We start from the raw sequence: 13,058 nt of genomic DNA on the forward strand, positions 1-13,058 counted from the left end.
AACATTTATTCGCTGCCTCTTTGTAATTTGTTCTGACGTTCTGTAATTTCTGATGCTTTCGAAATTATTTCTTTAACGACTTAAACTGTAATTAGAGTAAAAAATACAAAGATACACTGGCCATGCGTATGCACCGTACCTTATTTTTCTCGAGAATTTCAAAACATTTATTAACATCGTCAGTCAGTGATTTAATATTTTAAAACGTATTGGAAAGTTACAAACAATTATCTTTTTCTGGTCCTAACAAATTCGATCTTAAAGCGATTAAAGTTCTTCGGGATGATAATCTCTGAAACCGAGAGAAATTACGTTCCATCCTGATCGACGAAATGGTATCTTCTTATATTCAAAAGCATGTTGTTTTGCATTTTAAAGGAATTTTTGTAAAATATTTGTAAGAAAAATACAAAAGTAATATTTGTAAAAAAAATTCTTTCCCATTCGTGTCACTCTCGCGCTAAGAGTACCTACGACATTATGGTTGCTACGAAAGAAAAGGAAACCATTCGATCATCGATCCATTGCTACAACCCCTCGGTCGTAACTTTTCATCCCCCCTCGTTGTATCTATACTGTTGGCCGGCTCGACGAGCAAACTATAACTGGAAATTGAATTAACGTTCGTTATCAGAATTTGTATGTATAACCACCTAAAGACAGAAACTAATACATTGCGTTGTTACCAGCCAATTATCGAGTTCGAGTGTCGTACGATAATACCCGTTCGTATTGCGAACTCTCGGGACGCCACGCACCTATATACAATGCTCACGCTAAACTCTAGCTCTGCGACTCTGTAGCCGAAGACTTGGAAATTCCAGACGAGAAATTACAATTCCCTTACTAACTAAAGGTCTATCCGACCGAACGAGCATTACCCAATTTCGTAACATGTACCTGCTATCCGCCAAACTCGCTACGCTTTGTTTTATCATCGATCCTTGCAATCAGATGTACCTTGTACGGTAAAAGTGTGTGTATCCAAAAATTCTCTGTTTGATTGGTTTAATTTTTGTTTAATTTTTATTAATTGGTAGATCGCGTGCGCTGCTGTTAATGACGAGCAGAGTACGATTTTTCATGCAGATTCTCATTTTGACGAACCTGTTGATGAAATCATTCGCTAAGCGAACAGAGTTTCTATAATCATGAAATTATATGTTAGTGAAAGACAGGTGAATCTTTCGAATGGATTTCAAACGAATTTAATAGAACTATCGAAATAGATGAGACTAGAGTGTTATAGATATTTGAGGATATAAGCGATTTATAAATAAGGAAATTATTTAATATTTTAGTTAAATCTCTGTGAATGAGTAAATAGTCGAAGAAATACGATAATATAACAAATATATAACTAAATGAAATAAATAACTAATTAGATATGGTGGTGGTTTTCATATAATATACAGAGTAAGACTTTCGTAAATAACTGAATTTCAATTTGTTTGATGTTCTTGATGTTCAAATTATTGGAATTAGTGTGTGTCGAAGGTATCGGAATTATTGCAAATGCATAAACATTTGAAGAAATATAACAAGTCATAATCAAATGTACAACAAATAAACAATTAAAATTAATAACTGAAATTAACAAGTATTTTACTTATTATTAGATATTATTTTATTATCAAATATTTCGAGAAAACTAGAATTCACATGCTGCAGTTTCAGATCTTTCATAAATACCTCTCATGTTATACAACAAATAAAACCATTAATTACCTGAACCAATATTAAAGTATATCATTTAATATACTAATTATCGTGTATCTAATTATATTCTGTTAACGAAAGCACAAAAATTACAATTTATTTTCCGCGCTTCTGACCGGTCTTTATCTGGTCGTCGTTCAGTTTATTTAATTGTAGAGAAAGTAACAACAGTGGAAAAGAAGAAGAAGAAGAAGGCCATGAAGAAAAAATCGGGGGCGAGTTATTAACGCGCTTTTTAAGTATCCTTCGCGCTCACACGAAGGAGCGTTCCTGAGAATAATTAAGAAGGCTGAAAGGTAAATTGAGCGCAATTATTATTATTACGCGGCGAGAACACGTTAATTTACAGCTGGTAGCTGCACGAACTTCTTCCAGACGAGCCGCTCCGACAGGTGTTATTTAATAGATCAATTAGAGCCGACTAATTAAAGCGCTTTATGTTAATCGATAATCGCTTTCCTTTGATTAACGCGTCCCTGCGATCATCGCTTTCATCCCCCGAGCGAGATTCTCGATTTATTTCGAAGTTGGCGCGAAAGCGAGAAAAAAAGGAGGAAAAAACGGAAGATGAAGGAGCATCCAATTGAAAACACAGTCTTTAATTTCTGTTAAAACCTTCAAACCCAACTTTATTCTCCACCCTTCGTTTATATAATTAATATCGCTCGCGTTAATTGCGATGAAATCTTCAAAGTGGCCGCTTTTACAAATGTTACGCGATATTTATTTTCTTTAACGCGTTGAGCTTGTTCGTTTTTTCAATACAATTGGTTGTAAACCTACATTTATTATACCGAAAAATTCCTCTAACTTTTAATTTCATCTACTTTCTATCGACTACGTTCAAGGACGATCGTTTAATTGAAATACGTGATAAATTAAATTCTACAAGATTCGAAATAGATCTATGCAAATTGCATAGTCAAAATACATAGTGAAAATATAAATCTGCGAAAAAGTAGGATATTGATACCTCTTTTTTTTCAAGGACGATGTAAGCATAGAAGAAGATAAGCGTAGAAGGAGATACATACACGCAATTAAATTGTAATTGAAAGTGTTTTTCACTGTGGAGTAGAAATCCGTTGGTCTTCTAATCTAATAAATGCCGCAACTGTGTAAAATTCCGAGCATTTCGATTAACAGACAGACAGAAAGACAGAGAAAAATGCTGTGAAACATTCTTTTTCAGAGAGGATAATCCTGTTCGTTTGCGAGTATCTAACAGGGCGAATTTATCGCAGCGCTGCCAAACGTCATTAACTACCAATTTCGTGCAAAACGGGTTAAATAGTTCGGCGAGATTCTCTGAAAGCACCTTTCACAACGCGCACATTTCATTTACTGCAATTTACTACGAAATCCGTATGAAAATAATTTTCAAACGTCGCTAAATGTAGTTTACGATAATACAGGGCCCGCACGCCGACAAAAGTTATCAAACAGCATTAACGTCTTCTATATACCGATTTCATATCGCCTGCGCAATTTTACGAGTGAGTGAGCAAGAGAGAGAGAGAGAGAGAGAACATTTTCGACATTTTCGGGTAAAGATGAAAAAATGAAATGGCCAAACCGTAAATAGGTAATGGAGAAAACCCATTCGTAAAGAATGGAATAGGATGAAGATGAAGAAATAGGTGTATTTCCCATGTGGCAAAAGTATTGTTGTTCGTCCATATACGCTACCGGAAGAATTTATTGCGTCAGAAAAATATTCATTATTTTTTAAAGGTAGAAACTTCCGAATAATTACACTTTCTATCGACTGTAACAATTTCTGTTTATTCTTTGACGAATAAAAATTGGTTATTCTAGTGTTAATAATCAAAGTATTTCAGAGTATACTTAAGACAAATACCAGGAAAGGAAATTTTGCATATATCTATTTAAAATTTATAATATCGACTATTCTTGAAAATAGTAGAAAAAGATTGTATCAGATTTACGATGCAAAGGGTCATCCTCATTCGCTAATTATAGCTATCATTATAGAACATCATTGTTCAATCGTCTATTACGTTTAAATATATCATCGTAGGATTAAGGAAATAGAAACTTCACATTTCGTATCGTCGCTAAAAAACAAAGAGATACTCGATAAGACTTCTGCTTTTCGAAAGATCAAATAAAAGATGAACGGATCAGAGGATGTCGATGTTAGCCAAGAATATTCGAAAACCAAGTTATGGAACCTGCGTCAAATTATCAGACGTCTGTTTCTCGATCATTAGTTTTGGCTGTTCCCGAACTATACGCTGCTGTTCGTATCGCCTGCACGTGACTTTGGTCTCGTGCAAGGTCTGCTGGGTCCATACAAGGCACTGTTATAAAGGACTATACCTTGAGACGATAAAAACAAGCACAAGCAACGGCGGGCCATGCATTTCTCGAAATAACGTTAACTCCGACGCCGTCCGGCCAGTCACGCGCACCATCGGAGCCTTTTAAATTCGACGTTTCTTCGCGCTTTATCCCCATGACAAGGCAAAATCGCGCAAACACCTTCACTCGTCTCGAGATATGCGTTTCGTACGTTTCTTGCTGGCGTTTCCGTTCCGGACTTATACGTTTCAGGGTATTCTTTTTGTATACTCTGACGTGGTTATACATTTAGTTATACCATTTTACGTCATACCATAAATGTTGGATCGCGATTTTTAAAAAATCAATTTTAAGTTTGTCGTAAGGTGGATTTAATACCATTGACGGAAAAGATAAAAAGAGAAACGTAAAGCCTGTAGAAGACTTTTGAATTTTGGAACAGGGAAAGTTAAAATAACAATTGTGTTGCTATTAAGATATGTTTATCTGTTAACAAATGTGTAATTTTTCGTTGTTTTAAAATATCCTTATTCCCACGCCTATTTGTAAAAATATATCTTCATCACCAGATAAATGTTTAATTATTAAAATAACGAAATAAATCATGTTCGTAGATAATGTTTCCATTTTAATAATAATTTCGTCTCTTTCTTCTGTTTCAGGTAAGTCATCATTTAACGAGTCACTAAAAACTCATAAATTACCGGTGAATATAAATAGCTGCTATCAGTAGCTGCTTCGTTCCGCGTTTACCTCGCGAAATATATAACTTCATTAACTCCTACGTAATCACGTAAGTTTGTCGCATTCCTAATTTATTCTTCCAAATGATCTCTCATAAACTGTCGCTGATGCGTAACGCTTTGAGAGCTTATCTTTAATTACTTGCACACACACACACACACACACACACACACACACACACACACACACACACACACATACATTTAGCCGTAGTTGCTTATAGACCAAGTTACATACAAAGTTCATAGTTCGTTGCGAGATATAATCCTAAAGATGCATTTCCATTAGCACTTTGAATGATTAAATATCATTGACTCGTGATCTTGCTTTCAAGAAGCACATACAGAAAGCAAAATTTTTTCTTTCGAGATATTTAGTTTATTAAAAATTTGAACTTTTACGAAAGCTTCGAGATAGTTGGGAGATGAACAAGTTTCGTCGTGATAATTTAGAGTTTTAATATTTTTTATATTTCTAGATATTCATTCATCTCTGAAACAAATGCTCGAAAATAAATTTTCTAATTTTAAAGCGATAATATCCACAGTTCGTAAATTTCAAACATATATCTTCTAACGTCTTAACAAAATTTCCATCGTAAATCAAATTAAGAACGATCAGTGTATTAGAAGTTGCAATGGTAAACATATGAAAGTATGATTTTGAGTAATAGATCAGGAAACCAGACGCAAATGCATACTTAAGTAGATAAGGAGAAACAGATCGTCTTTGGTCAGACACGTTGCACAACCAACTCGCCTACTAATATTCGCCACTCTTTGGATCTTCGCTATTAACTTTACTTGTTACTTTGTTATTAATCGTTTAATAATATCCTTCGCTTCGATGAAACTTTTTATTAACAAACTTTTTAAAATAGTAGAATTCTGAGGTAAATTTTTCTTTGAATTTTTCTCTTTTACGGAACACGTCGTGATTGCAAACTTTTGACCAGAGATATATAATGATTTTATAATTTTCATACAAAGATAGTTCGAAAATTCTACATATTTTCGTCGTGAATTATTATGAAAAACTTTCTTGTTTAATTTCGAGATTCTTTTATTCGTATGCCGTATAAAGAAGAATTGTTTTGGCGGCAGTAGAGACAAGGTAAAACGTGTAAAACCTGAAAGGGAAGTTGCGTAGATTATCGCAACGTGCACGTACATCGTCGAACAATGAACAATGACTACTGAGAGCGAGTCATTAGTTGACTCGTGAGTCGCTTGCAAAAAGAACGTAACGTTGCCTTTTCGCGCGCGTGTTTCCTGTTGGAGAAAACATAAGAAAACGAAACTATTTCTTCTTGTTTATTCTATGTCAAATGACATTCTATTCTCGGTGGACTAAAACAATCTTTTTGAGAAGAAATACACATCTTGAAGAACAAATCTATCTTTAAATAATAGAAAATTGTATAGGTATTCCATTTGAGAAAAAATTAAGGGTGAAAGTGTTTGTACTATTAGAAGTCAACCCTGTAAAGGTCGATCGCATTCGAAATGATCAATTTCTCATTGAATTTAATGTTAAAGTTATCAGAATAGTCAAAACGACCAGTTAGTAATTTATCATGGATGCATTTTTAGAGATTCTTTTTGCTAAGAGCTTGTCTTTCTCTTTCCATTTTCTCATATACCTTTTATTTCCCTATCTTTGGTAACAAGTTCTTCTTACTATGTTTTAGCCTTCGCTAAATCATTGCCAGTGCTGAATAAAGAACACAGAAATAAATTAGATATGATTACCTTATACTCGAATACTTGAAATATTTGTATTATAAAATTTCTAGATCTCCCAACAATTTCGAATAATTATCTTTATATTTCGAAAAATCTTTTCAAGTACCTGCCTAATGTTACGTTCTTCCAAATGTTTCCGGAAATTCTACCTGTTTGATTACCATTACATGCAAACAATTTAGCAACTCATTTATACTATCTCAATTCATCACCAGAAATTACTCCAATGTAAAAATGGATCTCAACTCGGGAACAAGGTCAAACGAGACACGTTTATAAGAACGTTCTTCATTGTCTTTATATTCCCATTGTCTTTATATCCATTACTAAAGTACAAACTACTATATGTTACACGTATTACGAAACAGCCTGTATGACCACGAATTCTCTCCAAAGCCCATGGAACCGTCGTTATGTACTTTCATTCATAAACCATCGTTCATTATTCGACAGTTACTCGACAATGTATCATCGATCGATCTTCCCTTTCCACGTGACGTAGTGTCAGAATCTCTCTCGAACGTGTTTAACAGTGATAAAGGATAAATTAAGAAGCAATCACGTTAAAGAAACTGAATTAGTTGAAACTGCCGCGAGGACTAGAATCGAGACGTACAGTCCTCGTAGGTTCATTTAGTTCGCAGCCTAGTAATTCGCAATCTGCCTTTCGCCTGTTAAACCACCGGCTCCGAGATAAACTTTCAATGAGAGAAAACGCCTAGCCGCAACCTCTTTCTACAGGGTGTCGCTAAGTTTAATATTTGGGCCGTTGATTTTTATATGTTTATGAGAAATTTGAAAGTACGGAGGAAATGATTAGTATCTCCGATTTTTCTCGAACTACAATATGTCGAAAAAGGATATTTGAAAAGGTAACATATCGATAAAAGAAAGAGTCGCGGAAAATTTTCTGTACTTTTAATTTTCTATCAAAACTAAACCTAATCTAAGATTCGCGTGAAATTTTTATTGACTTCTATGATTTTTTTCATATTTATTTCTCAATTGATCAATATCTTTCGCAAAGAATTGTTAATTTTGTAATTGTCGCATAATTTTGAAAACGCGAAGAAGGGAACGCACAGATCGTTAATAAAACGCGAGAGAAATGGGAATTTGATGAAAGGGACGTGTTTGAAATGATGTCACTAGATGGAAAGGGCTGATATATTATGGCGTGAACGTATTTCTACGCTGCTCTCGGAAGATTTTGCAATCAATTTTCGTCACATAGTGTTTGAAACACGCTTTATAGGAAAATATTATATTTACCACCAGACTTGTTTATTAAATGGAAAATTAATTAATGTAAACAGGAAACATAACTTATAATCAATAAAATTTTAGCTTAATATTTTTGTTACTTATTTATTGATATTTATTTATACTTCTTGATTTACTTGATTATTTACATTACATCAAAGCAAACTTTTAAAGTATGATATTAATTAATCTACGTATTAGAAAACCAGAAATAAATAGAAGTGGATAAGGAGAAACGGATCGCCTGTGGTTAGACACGTTTCTTAACCAACTTACCCACTAACATATGTCTTCTCTATAACATAGCAATGATATTTTACTTTGAAAATAATTTACGAAACATATATCAATTTATTACATGTTAACTGAAGGACTATTTAAGATGTCAAAGTTATTAAATAATAGTACAAAAATATTCATTTCACAAAAGTGTTCATAAAAATATAAAATTGCAAACACAAACGTAAAATAGCCCACAAAGGACATTTTGTCACGAAACATTTCGTCTACAAACACAAAAGCCTCGACATCGCACGATTATATCAACCAATAATCAAATATCTTCTATGGCACGATTTAACTAAATCCAACATGATCAAACATTTCCAGTAGTAACTTAATCTCAATTCCACTCGATAAATAGAATCGTCAGACTTTTTTTCAACATTTTCCACTTGCTAGTCGTCGCGCCGTTGGCTCACGGGCCTCCGTATGAAACAACGCCACCAGGGACCTGTAATGAACGTAATTTAAAGTCGATCTCGCGGACGTATTCCACGAGTGATGGCGGGGATGGGCACACACAGGTCGTTTGCCGTCTTAGAAACTTCGTTACGTTGGGATGAATATCTCGATTCAACGGGTACGTCGGCAAGTTTCCACGTCGTGACGAAAACTCGCGAAAGTTCTGACATAATACACGCAGCACGCGTAATATGATTTCGGATGAAATTATTGTTTGCGCGAAGACATCCGTCTACCGTCTGTTCAACAGGCATCTCTCCCTCTCTTGACCTCGTTCTATCGTCACAATTCCTTTGAAAATTCGTCTGGTCGACACTGAACTTCCTCTGACGGCAAATATTTTCCTCTTTTTGTACGAGAAGAGACAAAAGGGACTCGTGAACAAATATCAATAAGTTTGTTACAGCGAGATGGATGAATGAATTTTTTGTTTGAAACTGATATTGGAAAGAATTGAATAAGGATGTAGGAAAAGCGAAAGAAATATCAAAAGAATTGAAAGAATATTTTGCGAAGAAATTTTGAAGGAATTGGAGATATATTCGAAAGGAACTTAGAGGGAATTTATGGAGAATTCGAATGGAATTATGGAGGAATTCAAAGAGTACTTGAAGTAAGGTTCAAAGGAATTAGAATCCTGCTTCGAAAGAATCTCGAGAATATCTGAAAGAAACTTCGAATGAATTCGAAAGAAATTTTAAGATAATTTCCAAAGTATTGGTAAAATCATAGAAATGTGGTAAAAATTGGGCAGGGAAAATTTTAAAAGATCCCTAAAGAAATTTTAAAGGAGTTGGAAAAATATTTCAATGGAATTTCAATATTATTTTAACTGAATTTCGAAAGAATCGAAAGAATAATCGAAAAGTTTCAAAGAAATTGTACGTGAAGTAGATACATTGATATAAGCGTACAAAGGAAAAAGGGTTCGTTTGTGGTCAGACACCTCGTGTAATTAACTCATTTAGAAATATGAATAAAAAAACAAATTCTTTTACAAATACGAAATAAATGCGAATAACAAAGAACTGAGTTAAAGCTAAAATAAAGATGATGAAAATAAAGACTTATTTCATGGTCAAATTTCTCGTCAAAAGGATGATATAGTAATTTCGATCTCGAGCGTGTCGAACCTGTTATCCTTCAACACTTTTGTACTTTTTCGTTTAGTAACCTTCGCAGTACGTTCGCAAAGCCAGAAGTACGATAGGTTGGGAAGAGAAACGGGATGCAGGAAATAAATCGAAGAGTCGAAAGATCCCAGTACACCGTGAACACTTCCAGTTTCAGAAACTGGAAATCCTTGCCCGCCACCTTGGTCGATCCAGGTTTATGATCGTGTAACCTTGCCTCGATCGAGGAAACGGTTTCGTCAGTGACCTTGCTAGCCAGTTTTCCGCCGAGCGTGTCGGAAATTTGCATTGGAAAACGTTTAGTTCGCCGAGCAGATTTTCCATTCTCTTCAACGACCATCCACTTCGTTATCGATGCAAGAACTAAGACTATTTTAGGATTTACGTAAGTTACAAGAAAGAAGAAGATAAACGAAGTCTTCTTGTATTCTTGGAATTTCTAAACATTCGAGAGATGGTGTTTTCAATCCGTGAAGATCGCAATGCTTCGAAATAAAAACGAGCTGTTAGTATCTTTTCGTTAGTTAGAATCGGGACATAAGTTCTAGTTGTCAAAAGGAAAGTTCATTCAACCGATGCTAATTAATATTCTCAATTGTAATTATCATAGCCCAGTAGTGCCTGTATATCGCTTTATTTCTGGAAATTATTTTATTGTCTGTTCGAGACAAGTATCTTTCCTTGCTTAACCTGAAATGTACGATATTCTCTCGTTGTCTAATTATTATATTAAAGAGTAATCCTGTCTCATAATATATAACAAGTTTCATCATTCTGTGCAAAATTCAAGTTTTAGATTTTAATATGTTGAAGCTTAGGTGACTCGGACTATTCTATTTTGATATATTCGTGGTATTCGAATAATTGAGGCTGGCTATCGTACAATCATATAAAAGTCGCGTACCGAAACTATCGTAACGAGCGATCTACGCGGGAAAATCGTATGAAAAAGCACGTGATAGAAGGACAGGCTGACCATCGATCGATTAAACGATTCAACGGAGAGGCACGCGATAAAGCGTATGATAACGAAATTAACATTCCACGCCGATCAACTAGCCTAGATTATTCGCAATCTCTTACTGCTATGCGTAACCAGCCTTCGAATTTCCAGATCCTCAACCTACTCGCCACGGATGAACGCGTGTTAACACTGCGAGAATTCGCCGTAGGTATACACAGTCATTCAGAATGCGGACGCTTACGCATCTGGTGAAAGGAAAAACAAGCCGCGTGGCCGCGATCGTACGCGATCAAAGATGTACCGACGCGGTACGATGATCTGATAAATAGATTTCTAGAGCTTACAGTTAATCTTCTATAATGGAAACTTTAACAATAGATATCTATTCACTTATTGATGTAATTGGGTGAATCCCATTAGTGTGCATAAGATGAATAGCGTGCGGAATTAGACAGTCAGTAAGATTGGTACGATTTACGAAAGCTCGAGTACTGAAATATTAAAAGTGTTCACAGATCCGATAAAAAAATTGAACGATATACAAAACTCATTAGCACCGACAGAGATTCGGTTAACGAAGTCGGTGGCAGCACGCTCATAAATATACATAAGTAGTAGAAATGCTTGCGTAAACCTGAATAATCTCGAGGGTGCGTAAATGTTATTAACTGCAAGAGTTGCGAGCGACTTATAAAGCCAATTTTGTTTGACGTATGACTTACGAGTAAACCGCAGATTTTTATGAAAATTTATATTTTTATAAACGCAATTAAAAGCGTGAAAGTAAAGATTTTGTTTCTTCCCTAAGTACTATAATATTTTTTCTATGCGTTCTGTACGTTTTCACATTTTTTTAAATCTCCTGCAAATGCATGAAAATCTACAGTCCGCTTGTAAGTTAATATCCCAAACAAAATTTCCATTTCACGACCTATATTCTGGAAGTTCCAGAATAATCGTAATAAATTACGAAACAAAATTTCACCTGACGAATTCCAATATCTCCAAAGTTTAACGCAAACTCTCGCTCTTCCTATTTCCCCTTGCACGTTAAGACCAAAGTATACCACCTCCTGTGCACAATGAAATGGACTTCCTCTGCACTCAATATATTCTCCTCGGTCCTTTCTTTCGTATATCCCCCGTATCAGCAGTGTTCTCCTCATGAGAGGAGAGATCGACTACGTGCTCTGAATTTGCGGCTACAAACGAAGAATAATGCTGCTTGACTTTTGTGGATATCTTAATTCGATGCAGAGCTTGTCCAACTCGAGCGAAGGAAAATAGGAAATACACTGCTGACCATAACTTATTAGGATTCCTACCGATATTTAATACAAATTGAACGATTCTCGATGCTTTTGGTTTCTAGCTATTTTGTCGTAGATTTGTTGCTTCATTCGTCTCGTCGTGTGTCTCGTGCGGACGTTGATGCAATTTTATATTTTGATCAATTTGACTGAAGAAATAAAAGTACACGAATGAAAAGTAATAGAACTAAATGGAAACTTGTCTCACCTACTAAAAATGATCGTTTTAATCCAAGTATTTTACATATGTTTGCACATTATATAAATTCTGTACATACGCTGGCGCTTTTAAATTTCTCACCAATGCATAAATATTTGCAGCCTACCTACCAAGTAAAATACTAGATAAAGATAAAAACTTGTTGCTGTTTCTCAATAAGTTTAACGAGCAAGTGTCTCGATATTCTTGTATCTAGTATCGTATTCGCTGTATTTGTCATTTTAAACGAACAACGATGTCACTTGAATTTTGCCAGTATCTTAATTTCGTGTGGAGTTGAACGTATCTCGATATTTCTGTAGACACAGTTCCACAGGAAGGAGAGTGATATCGGGAAGGGGAAACATGTGACACAAGGAGAGGGAGGTGGATCACATATTCTCTATGAGAGAATTGCATAAGCGATGAGTCACGCGCTGTTCGCACAAGCATTAACGTTGCAAAGTATTTTTTGCGAAATTTTAATTGGAACGCGACTGGATATGTGATACGATTAATTGGATTCGACGGGGATCCTACGTCGCGCGTTATAGCGCACGATTTATTAAAATAATTTATGCATCGCTCGCGCAGCCAGAGAGGGGAGGGCCACGAGCAGAGAAGAATTAATACCCATGCGCGCGAATTTCCCTTTTATCGCGGTCGATTAATGCCGTTTCGAAGGCAATTTCGGCAGTTGTCGATGATCCGGATTCCGATTGCGTCCAGACGTTCTCTATCCTTCATCTTCCGCCGAAAACTCGCGATAGGAAACTCTGTAATGCTCTTTTTCTATTTTTACCTTTTTTCATATATATATTCATTTTTTATGGAAGCTTGGATTTAAAGTTATCGAACCTTTGCAATTATTAACCGTTTGTAAATATAACATTGCAAATTTTAGAGAATCTG

At 35.2% G+C, this 13,058-nt stretch overlaps 2 protein-coding genes across 13 annotated transcripts in view; one reads left to right on the forward strand and one right to left on the reverse strand.

The window, feature by feature from the left end:
- LOC126866137 (tudor domain-containing protein 1) overlaps positions 1–13,058 on the forward strand; it is a 308,571-nt gene that overhangs the window by 268,354 nt on the left and 27,159 nt on the right. Inside the window, exon 1 of one of the 12 annotated variants that reach the window (XM_050619320.1) lies at positions 4,726–4,837. The exons of the other annotated variants lie outside the window; for them this stretch is intronic. The gene's annotated coding sequence lies outside the window, so the exon portion shown is untranslated. Of the gene's footprint in view, positions 1–4,725; positions 4,838–13,058 lie in introns of those variants that run through there. 12 annotated transcript variants of the gene reach the window in all.
- Positions 1–13,058, reverse strand: part of LOC126866161 (uncharacterized) — a 117,104-nt gene that overhangs the window by 89,407 nt on the left and 14,639 nt on the right. The window lies entirely within an intron of this gene.

This window comes from Bombus huntii, chromosome 5 (assembly GCF_024542735.1).
Source record: "Bombus huntii isolate Logan2020A chromosome 5, iyBomHunt1.1, whole genome shotgun sequence".
NCBI classification, from domain to species: domain Eukaryota; kingdom Metazoa; phylum Arthropoda; class Insecta; order Hymenoptera; family Apidae; genus Bombus; species Bombus huntii.